Source organism: Crocodylus porosus, unplaced genomic scaffold (assembly GCF_001723895.1).
Source record: "Crocodylus porosus isolate Cpor-Errol unplaced genomic scaffold, CroPor_comp1, whole genome shotgun sequence".
Taxonomy (NCBI): domain Eukaryota; kingdom Metazoa; phylum Chordata; order Crocodylia; family Crocodylidae; genus Crocodylus; species Crocodylus porosus.
The window spans coordinates 7,883,159-7,906,232 of record NW_017728912.1 but is presented as its reverse complement, the minus strand read 5'-3'; the positions used below and the strand labels follow the sequence as shown (position 1 = coordinate 7,906,232).

The window sequence follows — 23,074 nt, the reverse complement described above, 5'->3', positions numbered from 1 at the left end:
CTGGAACCAACTTCCAAGTGAAGTGGTGCTGGCTGCTACCCTGGGGGTCTTTAAGAGGAGGTTAGACGAACACCTTGCTGGGGTCGTTTGACCCCAATACTCTTTCCTGCCAGAGCAGGGGGTCGGACTTGATGATCTGCTCAGGTCCCTTCCCACCCTACGAATTATGAAACTATGTTCTCTATTTTTCTCTTCAAAAAACGTTTCATAAAAACATTGGGTTTCATATCAATAGAGGAACGTTGGGTTTCATATCACAGAGGACCTCAACATCGGGTTTCGTATCACAGAGGACCTCAATGTCCTCTATGATGGCCACCATAAGTTAAGGTCTATAATTTTTTTATATGAAGCAATAATCAGCCCAAAAAAAAAAAACCCCAGAAAGCCTTACCTTCACATTTTTGCATCAAGGCAAATTACATTAAGTAATTAACCCAGTATCTTCAGGATTTCCCAAACTACCTCACGTGACCCATTTTAATGAGGCACTGCAGTCACAGAGCTTGGGGGGGTATTCATTTAATTTGAGGGAGACATTTGTGGTGCCTGTATCCAGTTTTTACTCCCTTCCCTTAATCCAGACTACAGTTCTATAATTACCACAGTAGGCTTTCAAGTCATTTTCCCTGTACTGATTTTCGATGAGGATTTTGCAGAACGCTGCAAACAGATTGCCAATGATGCCCATGAAGGAACACGTCTGCAGTAGTCCTCACCACTCGAGCCAAGCCCCTTTAAAATAAATAAAATGTGAGGGAATGACAGTAGGGGCTGGGGGAGGGAGTAGCCTGAAGGGGAAGAGAGAACAAAAACACACTGGATTATGCAGGCTAGCCATCTGCAAAGCTGAAGGTTTCACAAAGAAAAAAGCTTCTACTGTTCCTGAATCAATTACTTCCCATTCACAGGCTGGCTGTATAGAGAGAGAATCAAAATGGCTCTCAGGGAATTCATGCCAATCGTGTGGTCTGTTTTCTCGGCTGTATTTTCCCCTCTTTCTTTTTCTGTCACAAGGATGTAAGTATTTATCAGTCCTGTACCCCTGCCAGCATACACTGGAATGAGTCAAAGGGACCTGGCATTGAATCACAGGGATTTGTGTGGCTAATAAATACAGCAGGCCCCATCCATTGTTGATTAATTTTGACTGAAATCTAAACACCAAACAACAAACACTCTTCTGAACAGCTTTGGTCCCCATTAGTTTGATGTGTTTATTAGACAGGACTGTGTTCTTTCAAGTTTATTAACAACAGATTAGAGAAACTGCAAACAAATCTAGCTTTATATTTAAAAAAAAAAAGGTGGGCACCGTTCGCTGATGTTTTTAGCATTTGACAGTAAGTCAAAACAAAGTTAAAAAAAATACCAATGTGTCAAATTGCAATTGTGATGCAAAAAAAGTATAAATAGTTAGTGTTAAAAGACCAAGATGCCAACTTTTCAGGAACTAATCCTCTGTAAATTTCCACTATTTCACATCTTCAGATGTTTTTGTTCCAGAAAAAGAAAAAAAAAACCCAGCAACCTCTGAATCCCCAGGAAACTTAAGTGTCATGAAGATTAAAAAACAAAACTTGGAAGGAATTGCCAGTTGCTTAATTGCATAACTTATTCAAGTGGCTGACCTCACTGACTTATTTTATCCAGATCAGATATTATTTAAAGTATTTACAGTATGATGACATTAATAAATTGACCTCTTCAATATGCAGCGTTAAGCTGCAGAGTGTTGGTGTTATTGATATGCTGCAAAAACAGGTATTCCAAAGGGTTAAAAAAGTCTCCATGTTTGTTCATTTCTGATATTTTTGCCAGTGACTGTAGTGATGCCCAAGGTGTTACCAAGTCAAAGTGGCAGGTAAATGGTAAGGTTGGTCAAATTATTAGCAAATCATTTGTACTACAAATTTAACCCTGGCTATTTTTTTGGATTCAAACTCATTATTCGATGCAATTGTGTGAAGTGATCACAATCTTCAGCATCAACAATATATTCATATCAAACGCTCCCTCGTGGAAGAATATTCATTGAATTGCACTTGGCTCAGTCCAAGATGAGATTTTCTGCGTGCCAAAATAAGCCAGACTGAAAAAGAACAAAGAGCAGATCCTCAGCTGGTGGAAACTGTTATAGTTTAATTAAGGTCAAATAGAGACAAGAACTTGGAATTGCAGTGGATTGGTCATTCTGAAAGAAATCCAGGTAAACAGTCAATGAGTCTCCAGTTAGGCAGGCTATCCATTCAAGAGTCTAAGCAGAAGAAGAGAAAAACTCCAAAAAACTACTTTGGGTTTTTGCCTATTCTATGTTGTTTAGTTCACAGACTAGTAAAATACTTTAAAGGGCCTTTTGATTTTGGCGTAGTTTGTTTTGTTTTGAGAGAAATTAAGACAATCATTCATACGTCTCTGAGTTTAAGGGGGCAATAAATTGAAGTTCAACATTTATTTAAGGTTATGACAGTAAGTTATCTTACCTCTCTGATATTTTCCTATGGTATTTTAAAGCGGTCACGGATCAAACCAAGGCCAGTCAAAAAAAGAACATAACACTAACATCAATGCATCAGGCAAAAAAGGCCAAAAATAAAGGGATTTCTTCCACCAAGAAAGAACAATAAATATTTTAAAAGATATATGATTAGAGTTTGTATTGTACATCTTGCAATAGAAGCAGTATTCTGTTCTCTTTTAGCACCAGGACAATATCTATTAGTGATGTCCACACTAAAATCTGAAGGCATAATTACAATGCATATAGACACACTTGAGCTGACTTTAAACTACCTAAGCCAGGTATTGATAACAAAACCCCAGAAGCTGGCACTCTGGATAAATAACCAGGCATTTAGTATATAGGGTGGAGCTATGCCCAGAGAAGCTTTTGGACTGAAGCATAGATAAACCTATAATGGACAATAAGGTACTGACATTTCTCTCTAGGAAAAGTCTGCCTAATCCTAAATAACAAAAGGATGATTTATGTCCTAACCAGAGGCATAACTGGGTGGTGGTGGCACACGCAGCAGTGGCTGCTATTTTTATTCCCTTGGAACATGCACCCAGAGGTGGTGCTTCAGTTCCTCTTCCCAGTTACACTACTGGTCCCAGCACGTGCATTTGGGTATCACTTAGACATTTCTAACTTACTATAAATTGGGCTTACATTCACAAGGCTGGGTGGCAGCAGTCAGCTACTGCGATTCTGGTCACAGGTTTCTCAGCCAGTTTCATCCTTGGGCAGCTAAGAACTTCAGTCCCCAAAGCCAGTAACGCCCAAGCTCCTTCTTGACCCAGGATGAGGGCAAACCCTAAGCCTTATACTATCCTAGTTCCCTTCAACAACCAAACTATGCCTTCACAGCTTGCTTTCTGGCAGCTCTTGCTGGAACCACACATGAATCATCATGATCCATCACACCTGCCAGCCAGCCTGGCTCAGAAACAGTGCTGGTTTCTCCCTGGTGTTCTCAAATCCTTAAAGGGGAAGACTACCCTCTTACACTGACCTTGTGGAGGTGCGGATGACATTCAGCTAGAGAAAGTTATAATCATTTTCCCAATCCTACTTCTCTTTTCAAAGAACCAAATTCTCTTCTGGTGTAAAGTCAGAAGATTCCACTGAAATGCAGCTGCATGCATTTTCTTCAGCAGCGATTTGACCCATTTATTTCAACAGCCTGTGACACTCAAAATGTATATTGCTTTGCACAAAATAAAGCTTTATCTATTTTATTTTGGTTATCTTAAATTCACCAGGTTACCCCTTGTTCTTCTAATCTGAGTTCTGACTAAACAAGAGCATCTGATTGATCCTATGCTCAATGCTATTTATTATTTTATTCACCTCTATTGTGTCATTTTTATCAGTCTCTACTCTATTCTTCTCTCTATTCTTTACTCTATTCCTTTTCTTATGAACCTAATCCAAAGCTTGCTGAAATCAATGGAAAGAACTTGTGCACTTCAGGTGGCTTTGACTCAGACCTGTAGAAAAATGTCCCTATCTCTAATTACTTTTATTACTTTACTCTGGAACCTCTCAATTTTTGACACAGCTATTTTTGACAGAATACCCAAACTTAAAATAGGATTAATGTTATAAGTATATCAATTGTTTACACAATGGCATCATATTATCCTCTATCCCTTTCTTAATCCAGCCCTACACCATTTTGTGTTAACCATTCTGATAAGTATCATATCCCACTTGATTGGGCATTAGAAACATTGCTTCCGAGTTGCAGTGTTGCAAAGTACTATATATGCCTATGAACTAACCATGCAGCCAACCAAGTGAAAAAATCATGTGGATGTTACCAATAGTTATTGGTTTTAGGTTTGTATTCAAGCTTCATAATGTATAACCCTGGAGGTAGAGATTGTTTTATATGTGACTTTTAAAAAAATTCCAGCATATTTGGAGTCTCTTTTGGCAGATTATTTTCCTATTGTTCTCACCAAATTATCATCACAATCAAATGTGAATATCACACTAATAACAAAGATTCATAGGAGAGGTTTAGGGTTATTTGGGTGGGTGGGGGTGATTTCAAATCCCTGCTGTTTTTTACTTTATACAAATCATTTCATGTGTTTCCCATTTAGGAAGATTGAATATACTCACTCATCCAATTTTTCTAAAGTTCACATGCTATGTTTTAATGCCAAAGCCCATAATTGCCATAAAACAGGTTGATTTCAAACTGAATTTCACTGGAAAATAATCTTTTGCATTTTCACTGGAACACAGAAGAGACTCTAGCCATTCAAGCTGACCATTCAGTTAGACTTTCAGATAGTTTTTCCATAGTCTTTCATTCTTGTACTTCATTGTTACACTTTTCCAACAAGTTCAGTGTCAATCAATGATCTCAATCAACAGAATCACCTGCTACATCTCTGTATTTATCAGTACTAAGTTTATGACCTATAATCAAAACCATTGGCCACTTTTAAGTATCTTCTGCTTCTGCATGAAAACTGGCAGAAAATTCTCATCTAAGAGCAGCAACAAAAGCACACAGAAAGCATTCAGAAATCCTTCGTGCTAGATTTGCCAGTGACAGACCATTTCTCTGAAAGCTCAATTTTAATTGTTCTTATTTCTAAATGATAGAAATACAGAACGTAACATCAGGTTCCTATGCAGTATTCGATGGAAGTGACTTGGCCAGAGCTGAAAAGAAAAGGCTTCATGACACTTTTGTATTTTGTGTATCTGTTAACTTTTAAAGTATATATTGCATACCTAGTTAGTAAAGGGATCCCAGGACTTTCAAAGCTTTCAGAAAGATTCAAGTTACTATGCCAGAAGCACCTTATTCTTTTGATCCTTCTGAGTGTGCTCTGTCAGAGACTAGAAACAAAGCTTTTATCTATTTTTGAGTGAAATTCTATGTTTTTCCTATTTTTACACAAGCGTGTAAAAGCTGTAAGAACAGAGTCCTGTATATCAGCTGTTTAGGGGGAAACCTGTAGTTCTTCCCTTAGGAGCCTCTACTTAGCGATATGCAGTAGCCAGGAAGACTTTTTAAAACAAAAATATTGTTTAGGTTAGCAGTAGGAACAGAGTATTTTTCTGAAAATCTGTCTTCTTAAGGCAGTCAAGCTGTCAATAAGTAGGTCAACATATATGCTGTTTACATACATTATTAAAGAGCAGCTGCACAGCCATCACTTCAAAACTGGGAAAACGGAAGGCCAATAAATGATACATTTCAATCACTCTGAGGGAGAATTGCTGACCTTTTACTAACCCAAAGGTCAGTTAAATGTTGTAATCAGTGCTGTACTGCTTAGACTGACATAAAAACCCATGCAGTGGTAAATAAGAGCCAGGCACAGCCAGCTAAATCACAACATTTCTTAACTTGTTTCATTTCCCAGAGATTCAGGTGAACCTGGTTTTAATTTGTTCAAGTTCACATTCCCTGAGTTCTGCTTCCAGCTTTGGGAGGAAGAGAGCCCCCAAACTTAACGCAAATCCACTGAAGCAACTAATTTTTGCCTGGTGGAGGACTGACACTATGAAAATACATTTGTGGACACATTCCATCAAAGACTATATTTTGGCTTGAAATATGGCTCAAGTTTCATTTTGACAAAGCTCAGAGCATGAGAATTTGAAATAGTCCTGCTTCATTCCATGTGCCTGAATCCGACTGATCAATGCAGGCGAGAGTGAGCTTCTACACAGCACGACTTGTTCCAACTGGCTTATTTCAGGGCCTCTTAGAGGTTCAGTTCTCCACATCTTCCCTTCTTAGTCAAAGACAACAACAGCAATTGAACAACATTAGCATAACACAGAGTTTTAAATTCCTCTAAGCAATCTGTTGAGGATTGGTGGTCTGTAATGTTCAGTCAGACTCTGGCATGCCAGTGTTGTCGTATGGACCTGTGCATCTCTCCTGAGACATCAGCACCATTCATGTGAGAAAGCAATATATCTCTTAGCTGCAGCTGTGCCATGTTCTATGCCTAGTTATCTCAGCCTTCTATGATTGTTGACTGTCTGAGACCTCCTTTGACAAAACAGCAAACTTAGTGCCTCCTTATGGAGAAGTTGCCTAGTCCACTGAAATGCATCTGTCTGAGATGATAATCCAAATTATAGACAGTGTTTTGCTTTTCTTTATCTATCTCTTTCAGATCTACAAGTCCCCACTGACTTTAAAACTGATTTCTAAAGGTGCAGACATTTTTGGTTTTGTTCCATTAAACAAAAGGTTAGCAGGTGACAACCTACGCTTTAGTGGTTCCTATCCAAAATTTAGCAGTGCTAAGTACAGAACAGAGTTCATCTGACTTTGATACCTTATTTAACTGATGCTTGAAGATTTTGACAGGATTGTCCAAGCATTCACTGGACTAGAGATAACTGGGACTTATAGACTTTTTTTGCTGGGATGATCTACTTGGGGAAGGTCCTGCTTTGAGCAGGGAGCTGGACTAGATGACCTCCTGAGGTCCCTTCCAACCCTCACTTTCTATGATTCTATGGAAATAAACTCACCTTTCATTTTCAACTGCTTCACTGGCAGCTGTTAAGTAAAAATGGCCCTCTGTCAGACATAGCTATATCAAGTATGCCCAATTACTTAAAATAGACTTGATAGGCCCAGTTACCTGACTAGATAGTCTGTCTCAGAAGTGAGAATTATAGTTTAAGTGTCTTTTTCTCCACCCAATATGATCAAATCTAACCAAATTTCCTCAAGAGGACCCGTTTTTCTTGCATCACCAAGACAGTCCCTTTCACTTGACTTGCCAGTAATTTTGGCAAAGGCAAGCAGATTTAACAGCTTCCTCACTATCACTGTTCTTTTGAAGCCCACACAAAATATCTCTGGCTCTTCTTTGAGGTTGATGAATCCTTACATGGCCTTCATTTAAAAATGTATCTGTAACACTAGGAATCACCAACCTGGTACCTTTTAACAAAATCCCATTTCAAACTGAGTGGGGCTCCTTCTCAAATTGTTAATAGGGAAGGACTGAGAATATGAACTCTGCCACTTTATTCTAGTAGATCTCATCAGGTCTCATTTTACACAGCTTCTGAGACTGTACTGTTTCTGTTTGTTTTTTTTACCATCAGTGCGCCATGTACAAAATCTAACTCTGGGCTTTGCTCCATGACACATGCTATTTATACGTTAGCAATGCTCTCAAGCTTACTGCGGTCTGCCTGTGAACTCCCCTGTTTAAAGTTCTGTCTCATTACATGGGATATACACTGTTGTTTATGTACCCTTAGCACAACAGCTCTTGATCCTTCTAAAACTCTGACCTTCTGATCCTAGTATTTCATTGTTTTTCCCCAAGCCTGAAATGTCAACTATATGGATCTTAGTACATCACCAACATTTTTTACATTTTCCTGTGAAAGACTTCAGGCCTTAGTAGCTAAGAAAAATGGCAGTCTTAAGAAACAACATCTCCCATGTGTTCGTTAAACATAGGGCGTGTCTACATGAGACGCATTAATGCACATTAGCCTAATTTAATACTCATTATGGGCATGCACCTACATCTGTGCACCCTTAATGTGCATTAAAAAGGTGAAATTAACCTAATTGCACCTACATTTGATACCTACAAATGTAAGTATCAAAGTTAGGCGCAATTAGTTAAAATGTATTAACACACATGTAGACATGCCTACCCACTAGGGGCACATAACAAGGCTGCAGGTACTTGGCAGTGCCAAGTGCACTAACTGTAGTGCCAAGTCCCTGCACTTGTAGACACCTGCTAAAAATTGCTTAATGCACATTAAATTTAGTCGCGTTTAAATGCATATGTAGACATGCCCATAGTCAAATAAGCACCCTTCATTTCCAAGGTGACCAGCCAGAATCCTACTGACATATCAAGTACAGAAAAACAGTTGTCATTAATCATCTCTCCCAGAACTTCTCCCTTTGTAAGTAGTGGAAAATCTTCCCTTTTCACATATTTATTTAATTGTTTAAGACGGGTGGTCAACCTGCGGCTCTGGAGCCACATGCAGCTCTTCAGAAGTTACAATGCGTCTCCTTGAATCGTTGCACAAGCCCACAGCGACCAGTCTCCATCACGTTACATCACATATCATGACTGCTCGCAGCAAGCACATTACTCAGTTTGGACTCTGGGGTCGTGTGTTGGCCACCTGCTTTAAGATCTGTACGTAAGCAAAAAAGGCTCTATACTTTTTAAACCTAGAATGATTAGTAAGCATATCTGCTCTGTTAGTTCTTCCATTTGCTCTATGATTCCCAGAACAATATGCAATAAGGGTATAAGTAGTCTTATCCAAGGACTATTTAATGAAGCAGCTGAGCCCTAAAACACAGCATAGTGGGTCAAGGAACAGAACTCATGGAACCCTTTCTCCCAAGGGAGTGTGTGCCACGCTGGACTACAGAATTAGGCTCCCTCTTGCTTTCTCACATTCAGGCCCAATTACTCTATTATTCTTTTCCATCCAATGGCTCCAAGTCAAAAGAGGGCTAGGGATGGCCTCAGCCCTGCCTACCACCATGAGCTGGTGTCTAGGGCACTTTCTTAGGGAATAGGAGAGTTTGAGTATGGCCTAGAATCCAGTGGGAAAAAGGGAACATTGAGGACCTGACTTAAATCCACTGTAATCTAAACTATCTTTCTCAGATGCTATTACTCTGAATAACCCTAGTCACAACAATAAAAAACCAGATTCAAAAGTTAAAAATAAAAGTTCATACTGGAAAACTGATCTCTCTCATCCCCTCTCAAATTTCAGACTTCATATTTCAATTAATCACTATCCAACCTACTATATACTGAAAAAGAGATTCCAGATTTTAGATCACAGTTGACATAATTAATTTAGAGGAATAGACTGATGACAAGCAGTACATTTAAAACTCCAGGAAAAAAGGAGGGGCTTTTTTTCAATGTCATTCTCCAGTAACTTTCCTGTTTCATCCTATTCCATCTCAGCCTTAGAGGTTACAGACTTTGCTTCAAAGAATTTCTTGGCACCCTCATAGTCATAAAACAAACATTCTATAACTTCCAAGATCAAACACAGTTTGGCAGGATACAAAACAGCTATCTCTGCTCCAGTTTGGGCAAACGCCACTTGCAAAGTACTGAATTTTTGCCTCTGCACCTGAGCAGCACAAGATATGTCACGAAACATGCAAATGTTGTTTAAATTTGCTCTTCTAAAAAGTTGCCTTACCCTTTTCTGTATCTGATAAAATATCTATTTAAATATGCCCTTTAAAATAATATTCAGAAACATAATATTTGAAAACAGATTTTCTAGAATCAGGAGTGCCATCATGTATGCTTCCAAAACTACAAGATACATTTCTTATCTCACTTATTTCCCTGCTTTTCACTTATACACTGCTATAAACTCCAATCAAACCAAATTCAATGCACCTATTAGAAAGAAAACATTTATTTTTACAACAATAATTAGTATTGGGACCTCCACTATCAGGCCTGAAATTAGTCACAACACTTCACTGGTTTTGTCTCAAGCAAGTAGGTGTTCAAATTCAGGTCTATTAATCAATGGAGTACTCACACAATTAAAGTTCACCCTTCCTTATAGTGCATAAGACTGCCAGAATTATATTGGTATAAGAAGGCAGAACCCCCAACACTGAAGTTACTCAACACAGAGCCCACAGAGTGGTGCCAAGTTACTATGATGTCTCACAGTATCTTCTACCCAAAAGACAGTGGACATGTTCCCAAGGAAATTAAAAACTAAGTACCAGATCCTTTCTATTTATTAGGTACCTAAATGTGATCCTATTTCACCCTGCTCAAGTCTGAAAAAGTTGAAAGGTTCCTCCTCCTGCTTTCTGCTTCTGTGACTTAGTCTTAAGGTTAAGATGAAGGTTCGTTACATACGTAGGTACATTAACTTTTTTCAGAGATTTGAACAGGCTGAAATAGCCTCATACCTAAGTCCCTACGTCTAATTTGCTGCCTAATGAGTGTAGCAGAAGCTAGCTGTAAAAGTCTTGCTAATCTCTAACCGAGAAACTATGGAAAAATCCTTCGCTCTGGGGAGCTTCCTACCATCTTAAATGGCCTGCATTCTGTAAATAGTGCTTAAAAAATAAATAATGCTATGAGCACAAGAAAAATCAGCTACCCCCAACTCATGAATTGCCAATTTATTCAATTTTAACTGGGAAAAAAAGAGAATCTTGCAGCCATCCAGCTTTCCATCCCTTCTTAACTTAAGATCACTGCTTTAACAACAAAGAAAAGAGAAAGAAAGCAAAGTTCATGGGGGAATTTTGGCAACAGACACTGCTACACCCTCAGAGAAACTGGAGAGAGTAAAAACTGCCTCTTGCATGAGTGCTTCAATTTAAAAATAAACCCAAAAACACAAACCTCAAGATAAAGGAGTAAAAAGAAATTTATATCAGTTTCCAGAAGGGCTCAATCCTCAGCTGCACTAAGTAGAGGTGGGTGAGGGAAGAGGAAAATAAAGAGTCTCTACTCCTTCCCTCTTCTTGCCCCAACACTAGGCAAGTCAGAAGGCAAGAACAAGTCCTGGTACAACAGAGAAGCCTCAGGGCTGCACTCTGCATTGGCCTTGGATCAAACAGTGTTACATATTCCACTCTGCCCTCTCTTGCTACTTTCCTAATATGCTGCTTTGTGCACGTCCTTCAACCCACAAAAGTTTGTGCTATATATCTACTTTGCAAGGTGCACATCTACCCTGCCTTCTACTTCATTTCAGACTAACATGGCTAACTATATCTCTCTCCTACTGCTACCATGCCTCCTGCCCAGACCCAATATGTCCCCCCTGAACAACTAACCAGATGAAGTATTTACCACCCCTATGATTCCCTGGAATCAGAGAGACATCTTTCCAGCACCCAATAAAGCACTTAACATAATGCATGGCTATTGAAGCTAAGAGTGAGGACTGAGAGAATAGTTTAAATTATTTACACATACAAGATGCCTTTGCATTAATAATAATGGCAGCACGAATAGCTGTTGAATCTGCACGTGATCTTATCCCAGACAAAGGTCAAAGTTTTTATTATTAATGGGATATTGTGTCCTCCTGAAACATGGGTCCTAGGTAGCCAGATTGGGCACACAAAATTAGCTGAGCCTTTTCACCTTACGGCCTTGTTTGATGTTGTGCTTTGAGCTGCTTCTATGTTGATCAGTGTTGGTGCTAGGTTAGATTTAGACAGTCACACCTTCAGGGTAAAACTTCTTCTCTGAAAACTCCACCTGCACAGTTGTGATTTGCTGCTAGAAATTTGTCAAGCAGGGGCCCAACTAGGAGTGAGTTAGGCAGACAAGGTTCTTTGAATAAACGTGATATCTTTTATTAGACCAACTAAATAGTTGGAAAAAAGTTCTTTGCAAGCTTTCAGGCACAAACACCCTTCTTCAGGCATTGAGAGATTCTGCTGCTGTTATATGTTCTCCAAGGTCCCAGATTCCTGGAAAGGGAGTATTATTGTACCAATTTTCAAGAAAGGTTTGAAAAATAAGCCAGAATCTTATCATCCTATAAGTTTGATAGGTGTTTCAGTTAAAAGTTTTGGCTGCCATTTGTTATATCATCTCATAGCATGGGTAAAAGGGAAAAACATACTACATGAACATCAGGAGGGATTTAAGGATGGAAATTCCACTATTGATAACATATTTATTCTTCAATTTTTGAGACACAAGTATACACAGATGCGCAAACCAGCACTGTATATTGCATTTGTAGACTTGTCAGTAGCTTTTGACAGTATAGATAGAAGTAAACTTTTGGAGAAACTGATAAATGATGGGATTAACCCTTCCCTTTTGCATTTTTTGATAAAATATTATAAAGATACTTGGGCCCAAGTTAGGTGGCACTTGAAGGGTGAACTTACATCCTTATCTAACCCCTTTTTGTATGTGATTTTTTTGTGTATTTTGGCCCCTTTCTTATTTAATCTTTACATAAATGACATTACTGGAAATATGCAGGATGCTCATTTTCATCCCCCAAAACTATTGGCAACCCCAATTCCTATTTTAATGTATGCAGATGACACTTATACTGTCAAGAACTCCTATGGGATTACAGAGAGCAATTACAACTTTTGAGCATCTTTGTGGACAAAATAACTTAAAGATAAATTATGATGAATCCAAAATAGTGTATTGGGGAAGTCATTTGATGAAATAGCCATGGAATATGGAGGGAACCAAACTTGAAGTTGTCAAAACATAGATATTTGGGTGTCTTATTCACAGCTTCTTCATCATGGAAACATCATATTCAGTCAGTTAAACCTAAGGCAGCCGAATTGGCTGTGGCTATAAAGAAATGTTATGAAACCACAGCAAGACAATCAGTCCAAGCTTATATATCAGCATACAAAGCCAAAGTTACCTCTCTGATCTTATATGGCACTGAAGTATGGGGTTATGTCACTAATAATGATGTAGACATACTTCAGAACAAGTTTCTCAGGGGCCTTCTGGCTCTTCCTCCCTCAACTCCTGCATCTTTTCTAAGATTAGAGATGGGAATGGATTCTATTTTAATATTTATTATTAGAATGGCTGGATTTTGGTTTAAAATCCTGCCCGTTTTACCATCTCTCCTGCTTAAATTATGCTATATAGAAGATATTAATAATCCCCATCCTCTCCAATCACCCTGGTTAGCTTTTCTTTCCCACACTTTTGCACTTTCTGGGGTAGGATACTATCTCAAAGATAAAGAAAGATCTTTCTCCCCCATAGAAAAGGTTCTGGTTTTCCAGAGGATATGAGATACGATCATCAGCCAGGCAGAATAATTTTGCAGTGGCTAGGGCTACTTGCACTGCCCCTTTATATACCCTTTGGAAATTAGATTGAGGGGGAGAAAGGTATTTACAGTTGGATGTCAATAATAAATGGCAATCCACTTTGACTAGACTCAGAACCAAACAGATGCCCACAGCTGTTTTGGTTGGATGTTCTCCAAGGTAGAGAAACTATTATCTTGAGTTCTGTACTCTTGAGTTGTAATCTTACTCTTGTAGATATGTGAGGCAGGCTTGGATGCCATCCTGGTGTGGGATGTTGGTATATAAGCTGGTGACATTTGTGGTGGCTAGGAAAATATTACTGGGAAGGTAGTCTTTGTTTTTGAGTTTTCACAGAAAGTCTGTTGTGTCTTGGATAAAACTTGGTCTTTGGGTGACAAGAGGTTTTAGGATGGTGTCCCAGGGGTACAGGATCAGAAAAGGGGGAAGCCTCATTCAGAGGCAGACCCCAGACCAAGGCAAAAGAAGGGGAAAACCTGCCTGTTGCAGAGGTCTGGAGGAGCAAGGAAGCGTGCGTTGGAAAACCTCCCGTGCCCATATCCAGCTGGGAGAATTATTTAGATCTCAAACCCAGGGAAGGAGTATGGGACCGAGCCAGGAGCAGCCAAGGGAAGTAGGCCTGGTGGATAAGGGAATGGCAGGGGAAGGTGAACAGACTACCCCAAGGAGCGAGACTTCCCACTCAATCGACCCAGACAGTACACAGACAGTCCAGGGCCTTGGGTCAAAGACAGGCTCCACAAAAAGGAGAGCAATCCAGCCCAGGATGGAAGATAGAGCCAAGGCACATGAGATGAGGAGGAGGGAACAACCAACCAAAAAGGGGATTAAAGCCTGAGAAAGGGCCTCAGGTCTATGTAAATGACATCTCTAGGCAGGTCACATGGTGGAGGCTGAGAAACATCATTGAAGAGAAAGTTGGAGGAGTGGCATACGTTAAGATCTATTCAGTGAGTCTGGAGTTTAAGAGGGGAGGTGTGTCGCAGAACACTTTGGTGCTCTGCTCCTATAAAGAGGGGAGGTATGTAGCAAGGCACTGAGATGCCTGCTACTTGTGAAGCAGTAAGCAAGGAGACCAGCTGTGGGTTGCCAGGGTAACTGGTTGGAGTCAGCTGACCGCAAGGGGCAGGGCCTGGCTCCCATTTAAACCCAGGCTGAGGCCAGGCAGACAGTTCCCTGCCAGCAGCCATAGGGATAGAAACTCTGCTGGAGGGAGGAAAAGGAAGAGGCCAGAATGCACAGGCAGTTGTTATTGGTGAAAGATAGAGAAGCCCTGGAGTAGCTCAAATGTTGTTATAGCCAGATGGCTTAGATTTATGTTATAGCTTAGGGTCTTCAGTTTGCGGTTTACAACTGGTGGTTTGGGTGAGGCTATTAGGGGACCCACAGTAACATGAGGACCCTGGAGCCAGATAGAGCAAAGAGCAAAGGGGCCAGGCATGGCTATGACCACCTGAGCCCATCTGTGGGGGTTTGAGACCCTGAGGAGGAGAGTTGTGGGCCAGGCACGGCTACGGCCAACTGAGCCCCAAGGCTGTGGAAGCCCCAGAGCAAAGGGGGCAGTGAGAGAAGCCCCAACAGCGGCACCGATTGACGAGTGCCTGTGGGGCATGGTTGCAAGACAAGGCTGCGGAAAGCCAGAGCGCCTGTGGGGCACAGTTGCAAGAGAGACCAAACAATACCTGGCACATCTGTGAGGCTTGGGGTGTGGTACAGGGGCGGTTGGAGCCACACATAGCCCATAAGACTGGGCGGGTGCCCAGAACCCCATTAGAGAACCAAGATGGGGGGTAGCAAGAGCACCGTGACCAAGAAGATGAGAGGCAGCCTCCCTTTTATATATTTAAGATCAAGACGTGGTGGGTGAGAATGAGGGTGCTTTGAAGTAAACTTGGCACAGTAGGGGGCACTAGGGGAGATCATGGCCACCCCTAGGACCCTGCACCGTGACAGATAGATTCAATGAAACCTGATATTTCTTCAGTTAGGGTCCCATGGTTGGAAATTATAGGCCTGCCAGGGTCCCTTGTTTGTGAATTTTAGGGAGCATGTAAAATGTCCCCAAACTGGATAGTGGAGGGATCAGTGTCTGAAGTTTTTCTTGTGGTTCAGATGGAAATGAAGAGATGGAGGTTTTAAGGTAAAAAGGGGAGTTGGATTTTCCTCTAGTTTTTCGTAGTAGGTAATGTCAGAGTGTTGTCTGTTAGCTTCTTTTATGTAGTCTTCATGGTTAAGGATAACTATAGCTTCTCCTTTATCCGCTGGTTTTATTACTATTTGGTGGTTGGATCTTAGAGATTCTATGGCCCTTCTTTCTAAAAGGGACAAGTTGTTATAGTGGTGTTTGTTGTTGAGTATTTCACTGTTCATTCATTCTCTGAAGCAGTCAATATAACAGTTGAGGTATGAATTTCGTCCACTGTAAGGTGTCCATTCTGAGGCTTTTTTGGATCTTTTGGTGTTAATATTTTCATAATTGTTATCACAGAATGAACTCGTGTTGAAAATGGATTCATTTTGATTGTGGAAATGTTCCTTCAGATGGACCGATTGGGAGACCTGAACCACTTCAGCCTCCATAAGAGGAGGCTGAGAGGTGATCTCGTGGCCACCTACATGAGACTCACTGGGGGGGCCAGCAAGAAATAGGGGATACAATGTTTACCAGGGCGCCTGTTGGTATAACTAGAAATAATGGCCACAAACTGGAAGAGAGCAAATTCAGACTGGCCATCAGGAGAAAATTCTTTACAGTGAGGGTTGCCAAAATACAAAATACACTTCCAAGGGAGGTGGTGCTGTCCCTTTCCTTGGAGGTATTTAAAAGGAGATTGGACAGACACCTAGCTGGGGTCATCTGACCCCAGCACTTATTCCAGCCCAGGACAGGGGGTTGAACTCGATCTAATAGGTCCCTTCTGACCCTAACATCTATGAAACTATGAAACAATGGAGGCACTAGAAAAATTCTTCTAGTTGTCCACATTGTAGTAGATGTGGATTACAACTATAGGGCTGATGAATCAGGACAGGCTTCTATCCCTCCTGTAGGTGATGGGGGGAGTGAAAGAGAGACTGGTGGGAGACAGAGAGTTAGTGGAATGAGGCTGGGTAATGAAATGGGTGGTAGAAAAGAAATAGGGGTGAAGGGAAGGGTGATGGAATGAAGGAAGTAAGCAACTAAAAGATAAAATAGAAAGAAGCAAAAAAAAAAATGTAAAAAGAAATGAAGAGGAAGTAAATTAAAGAAGGGCTTATGTTTTATTCAACTGGAATTTGGGAATGGGGTATAAGAGGTGCTGGTCATGCTTCCCAGAGGGGCTAGGAGGTAGGAGCAGTGAGGGAAGGCCCTTTTGGGGGAGCTACTGTCCAGGCTCCTGGGGAAGGAAGCCCAAGCTCATGGGGATTTGGCCCCCTACTTTGTTTCTCCTCCACACATATTCCAGACCCCACTTCTGGATCCATCTATGCCCTGTGACTTGCTTAGGTCACTGCACCCTTGGAGGTGGGAAGGTGGCACCCCCAGGATCAGGTAGGGAAGTTGGCTTGGTGCCAGAACTACTCCCTGGGCAGTAGAGTTCAGGGGGTGGAAAGTTTATCTGCACAAAACAGGAAGGTGAGGGAGAGGACACAGCATCCTGTGATGCTGAAGGACTGTGACTTGAGCAGCTCATCTATAGGTAGTGACCATACATGAATGCAACATGGCCTAGGTACCATGGATCAGAGCTAAATCTGCCCTGGAGTGGACAATGCAGGTGTTAAGAGCTCCAGGAGCCACATAAAACTAATGGGTGTGTCTACATGTGCTATTAATGTGCTGTAAGCTTACTGCACAGAAAAATACTGAACAAGAAGCTTTCCCAGGAGCACCTCTACACATGCACCTGTCAGAAGCAAATTTGCTCCCAACCAGAGCAATTTAGTGCAGGGCTACTCCACCTCTGCTCTGCCCCTGTACAGCAGCCAGGCTGCCAATCCTGGACTGGCAGGAGGCATCAGGGTCAAGCCTGAGCTCTGGGGCATGGGAGGAGCTGTCATCCTGTTTCTCAGGCAACTGCCTTCCAGCTCTGTGCCCTGATCAGCAGATCAGGGCATGGGGCTGAGAAACTGTCCCCTCTCCCCAGCAGCTGTTTCCCAGCCCCATTCCTGATTGGGGTGAAACAGCTTCTGGGAGAGGGAACAGTTTCCCAGCCCCATGCCCTGATCTATTAATCTGAGTGTGGGGGTGAAAGGCAGCTGCCTGGGGGAGGGGACAGTTCCCCCACTCCCTGTTGCTGGGGCTGACTGGAAGCAATTTGCTGCTGGTCAGCTGTTTACATGTGTGCTACTGTATAGTAGTTAATCTACTACCTGTATCTACAGGTAATAGCCAACTGCACAGTAGACTATTTGACTGTGCAGTAAATACTGCAAACATGTAGATTGTGATGCTTTACAGCGCAGTAGATTAGTCTACTGCATAGTAAAGTGTCTTCTGCAGATGTGCCCAATGTGTAACAAGGCCCTTAGTCCCTTCATTCTTTACTTCTCCATCAATGAAGATCCTAATATCGATTCAACCTCATTAATACTCCAATACTTTTATGATTACCGATGATAGCTCTTCCATCAGAAAACAGTTGTTTCACCCCAATAAAAACATTCTTAAGCAACATGCCAATTCAATTGACTCTTTCTGCAGAAACTGGACAGGCTTGCCTCCCCTCCTTTTCTGCCAGCCTAATGGTAAGCAGGCCCACTGACTAGGTCCCTATATTACCCATACGTCTGTCTGGCAGGTTCCAAGGCTCTCTAAGATTAGCCAGCTAGCTTTATATCATGTCATTTTTTTTTAATTTCATATTATAACACTAAATTACTAATTACCCAAGCAAATTACCAATTTATAATAAACATTAATTAATCAAAACATGTAAATTATGTTGTCACAACAGGCAATATTGTATTTTGATAATATAATAGTCTAAACATTTTTTACTTTTGTAATGCAATGTCATGTCAAGTCAATAATACTGAACTGAAACATTCTGATAAACCTGAAGAAAATATAATTTCCTTTTCTGATGTATCATATTGGCATTTCATTCTATAGGAAGTGTTGATTTTTCATTCTGATTGTAAAAAAGTTTTTGAGTTTCAGAATTTTACCAGAATGTTAAATTCCAATAATCCTATAATAAGTATTATGGAAAAGTCATAAGGAAATTAAAAATTCTGCAGTCACTGCAAGGTTTACAAAGTATGCAATAAAAAAGGCCTTCATATGGAACAGGAAGGTGAAACACAACATCAGTTGGTACTTATTCAATAAGCACTTGTAAACTGGATGAGGCAGAGATTCCAGGACAGAAGTACACACACACTTAATTCTTGCATTTCCTTGGCTTTGCAACTTTACTGTTCTTTAAATATATTTTGTGTATAATTGGCATATAGGCCCACAAGGGGACAGATAAGACAGTTCAAGGGGCAGGCCAACGATTATGAAAACTACACACAACTGGAACATGCTGAGTAAAGATCACCATGAGTGTGTACTTCCCCTGGCCTAATAATTGCTTTTAAAGGCAACATTCAGTTACAAAACCATAGATCTACATTTTTTTTCAGTTCCCCAATTACCTGTGCATTTTGGAGAGCTGTTTATGCAGTAGGGGAGGGGAACTGCTTGGGAATACAAATATTTTCACTCTGCCCCATCTCTGACTTCCAATATTTTCCATATTATGGAAAAAAAATCTATATTGGATATGCTTTATATCTTGCATATCACAGAGTTCAATCCAACAATACATAATATTTTGTGTGTACACATGCAGAGCAAAGGAGCAATGGCAAAGAACTCTACAAAGATTAGTTACACTTCCCACGGAGTGGATTATTAACCCTACTTTACAAATAAGGTAACTGAGACACGGGGTAATGCAGGAACCTCATCAGACAAGTCAGGGACAGAAATCGGGTCTCTCAACTCATGGCTGGTTCTCGACTATTCCGCAATTATATCATCGTTTACATTGTGCAACATGGGGGCACAATGCTCCCATTCAGACTCAGTAGACTCTTACAGCTACTCTGCAGAGAAATGCAAAAGATTGAAGGCAGCAGAGTCAGGTCTGATGACTGTGAAAGTTTGGTCGGACATACACATGAAATTTAAATGACCAAATTTAGATGACAGTGCATCTTGCACAAGAATGCAAGATTGTGAGTGGGACGATGCAAAATAGACCAGTCCCAACTGATTTCGTCTCCTGTGCTAGTTGTGAAAGTACCCAATGTTTTATTATGCTAAACCATTCATAAATATCTGCAAACCCCTATGTGACTATCTTGGTTGACATATTCCCCCTTAATTAAGGCCTATTTCTTAGAACAGACATTCAGTGTCTGTCTGAGGTTTTGCAAATGTCTCCATCATGCAGACTATTGTAAATGTAAATTCGGCCCCATTGTTAAAACAATTACCCGAAGTACAGTGTCCTGTAATCGATGTCCCAAAGTATTCCATTCAGTCAATCAAGACCCATCCCGTTAGACTGAAGTGTAACCTCTGGACTGATCAAAAGCTTGCAAAAACAAGTTTCACACCTGGACATCCAAAAACAGGATCTCGCAATTAGCAATTGTAATGTGATGGTCCTTCCTACCTGCTTTGTTTGGACTTTAAGCAACCAACTATCAACAAGAAATGCTTTGAAGCTATACAATTAAACTGTATAAGAACAAAACAAAGTTGCCAGCAAGGTGTGCACTCCAAAAGAGAGAGAAAGAAAGAAATCACTACAACATGGCACCTAGGTCATCATTACAAAGGATCCTGCTCAGTGAAAGCAGTAAAGACTGAAACTGTTTCCTTGCCTGCACTGGTGAGAAAATACTCTTGCAGCTACTGTATACCAGGATTATGTGATAGCTCATTTATGGAATATTGAAAAAGAGTTTTTTCTGTCATTTAGTTTTATAGTTCATGTATGGTTTTGTTATTAAAGCCTTTCTGCTATTAATCAAACAAGATGTAATGTCAATCCTTAACTGCACTAGGTTTTAATCCCACTTTTGACTGCAACAAATTCTTCTTTGCTAACTTTAATCACCTGACCATGCTTTGTGGGTGCTTCTCTGAAGTACCCCGGCACTCTGGTATTACCTTTCTATTGTCATTACCAAAAGCTCCTTTCTGAAAGATGGAATCTCAGCAATCATTGTACCACCACAGTTAGGCTATATTTTTCATACAACAGCTTCTTTCAATGAAAAATGACTTTTTTTAATAATGAAAATTATCGAGAAAAATTAACTTTTTTACATTTGAATGTTCTGATGATTCAATGAAAGACCCAGAATGTTCATCTTTTAGTAATGAACATTTTTTTTAAAAATCAGTGAAATTTCAGGAAAATTTTCACTGAAAAATTCGGGGGGGACATTTCAAGTTTCTTCATTTCCCACAGAAAATATTTACGATTTTCCAACCAGTTCTATGCATAACTAATGCCATAACTGTATTGTTTAGTTCACAAGTTCACAAACATTTATTTGTCTGAGTGTATTATTCCTTTTATGAAGTCTTTGCATTAGTTATTAAATTAAGCATTTGTCTCTTTGATACTTTTTTTTGTATTTTGGTTCTAGATGATTGTGTCCCGTGCAGTGTAGCTAGCATTCTCTCTTTTTATTTTCTCGGGTAAGTGTAATGGTCAGACCAAATAAGTTATTTACTTTGTTCTCATCAAAGCTGTAATCAGTGGACGCTAGACATTTTGCAACTAACCACCCAGCCATAGAATTTATTGTACCTGATAATTATAGGGATTTATGAAGAGTTAGGTGCCTAAGTAAATCTTCATGGTCTGAAACATTGTCTAGAAGTAAGTGTTTCATATAATAAGAAACTAAAGCTCTCATAAGTCTAAGGAGGTTCGCATCCACATCTTTTGATTTCTGAGAGCCCTAACCACCATACTTCAGGCCAGGCTGGGAGAGGGCACTCTCCACCTCTCTTCTTGAAACTGAGCCACTGGGAGAGAGAAATGAAAGAGTCATAGGGACAGATGACCAGTCAGCAAGATGAAGCCTGACTCTGTAACCTGGTGATGCATGCACTGGGAAGAAAGGAATAAGCCCTGGATTCTGGTCCCTGCTCTAGGAAGCGCTTACACATTTTGTATCAAGGTGTCATCGGGATGTAATATTAGCAATCCAACTAAGGAACGTTTGTCCTAAAGTCCATGTTAGGTGCCTATATTCCTTTGTTAATCTCACCTTAACTGCACAGACCCTTCTGTACACCTAGCATGCAAGTAGTAACTCAGCCATTGTATAGAGCATTGTGCCCCAGGAAATTTTACAGGTTGCATAGAGAATACAACCACCTTATAATGTGCAAACCTAATTGGTCAACAGGATATCAGGGGAGAGTTTGGGAGTGCTTGAGGAGCTTGTCAGTAAGCATCTGGAAATAAAAATTAAAGCAGGGTGCATGCAGAAAAAGAGAAAGGCATGATCTCTCTCTTACCACCTGCAGTACCAGAGATGTAGAAAGGCCCTTTATTTGTGTTGGGTTAAAGCTGCAAAGCAACTTTTCTTTTTTGTAGTATATCTCCAGTCAATCCAAGAAGTATTGAATGGGGAATTTGACTGGGGCTATATATATCTTTTGCCTTCCAGATACAAATAGTATCAGTGTTCATTATGTTTATCAAGGTTGTTGCCTCAGGCCTAACCAACACTGCAGACTGATGAGGCTATGCTTCCAAATAAAAGAGTAGCAACAGTCCCTACTTTGAAGAACTTGCAGTCTAATAGACCAGACAGACACAGAGAGGGAAAGGGACAGACAATATCAGCAGGTTCCAGACAGCTATACAGCAAGTAGTCTGCTAGTACCACTATTTTACTTGTTGGTAGGGGAAAGGTAAGAGGCACATTAAGCCCTATACATGGAAATCCATTTTCCTACTTATTATTTTGGCTGGCCATACCACCCTCTTTGGAAGTCTTGAAACACACAAGTGTACACTTGATTTTGGTTTCTTTCACCCCAAGCTCATTGGCTCCTCATCACTAGATTGAAATTTCAGAACAATACAGTCATATTTTGTGGTGTAGGACAGTGAATCATGCAGCTCTCTCTTCAATAGCCTGCATTTTCCTATAACCTTTTGCTTTCCAGAGTCTGTCGAGGCAATCAAGTAGGCGACCAGAATTCAAATGACAGAATATTGAAAAGGTCAGAGTTGTACTGCACAATGCTGCCATTCACATAACATATTCGCTACTGAAATTCCATTGCTTCATTCTTATGACAAAGGCCACGGAGCACACCAGGAAACAAACCAACATAGCAGCATGCTTTCACAAGCTCCAAGACTGCTATTTGCATCATAAATTGTGAGGCAAAGAGTGCCACCCAATAGTCAGATTCTTTCTAAAATGTCTCCTTCAGCTTCCACCACTCTACTCTCCTCCTAACATGGGCTGGATCAGGCCACTCCTCCCTGCTAATTCTGTATTCACCAGGTAGTTCCTGGCAACCTTTCTCATTGAACAATCTGCTTTGCTGCTCTCTTCCTCTGCTATGCTGGCCCCAGCATTTCCTAATACCACACAGTACAGATCGCCAATTAACAACTGATGTTACTTGCCAGCCAGCCCTTAATTAACAATTTGCACTATGGATATCCTTCCTACTAGAGCTCTTAGAAGAGGAAATGATACAAATGTAAATC

General features: G+C 40.6%; 1 long non-coding RNA gene across 1 annotated transcript in view; it reads left to right on the top strand.

Annotated features, from left to right (window-relative positions):
- The window catches only part of LOC109309545, a 24,700-nt gene extending 16,389 nt beyond the window's left edge, over window positions 1-8,311 (top strand). Inside the window, exon 3 of the long non-coding RNA XR_002100951.1 lies at window positions 8,216-8,311. This is a non-coding gene — a long non-coding RNA (uncharacterized LOC109309545). The remainder of the gene's footprint in view (window positions 1-8,215) is intronic.
- The last annotated feature ends 14,763 nt before the right edge of the window (window positions 8,312-23,074 follow it).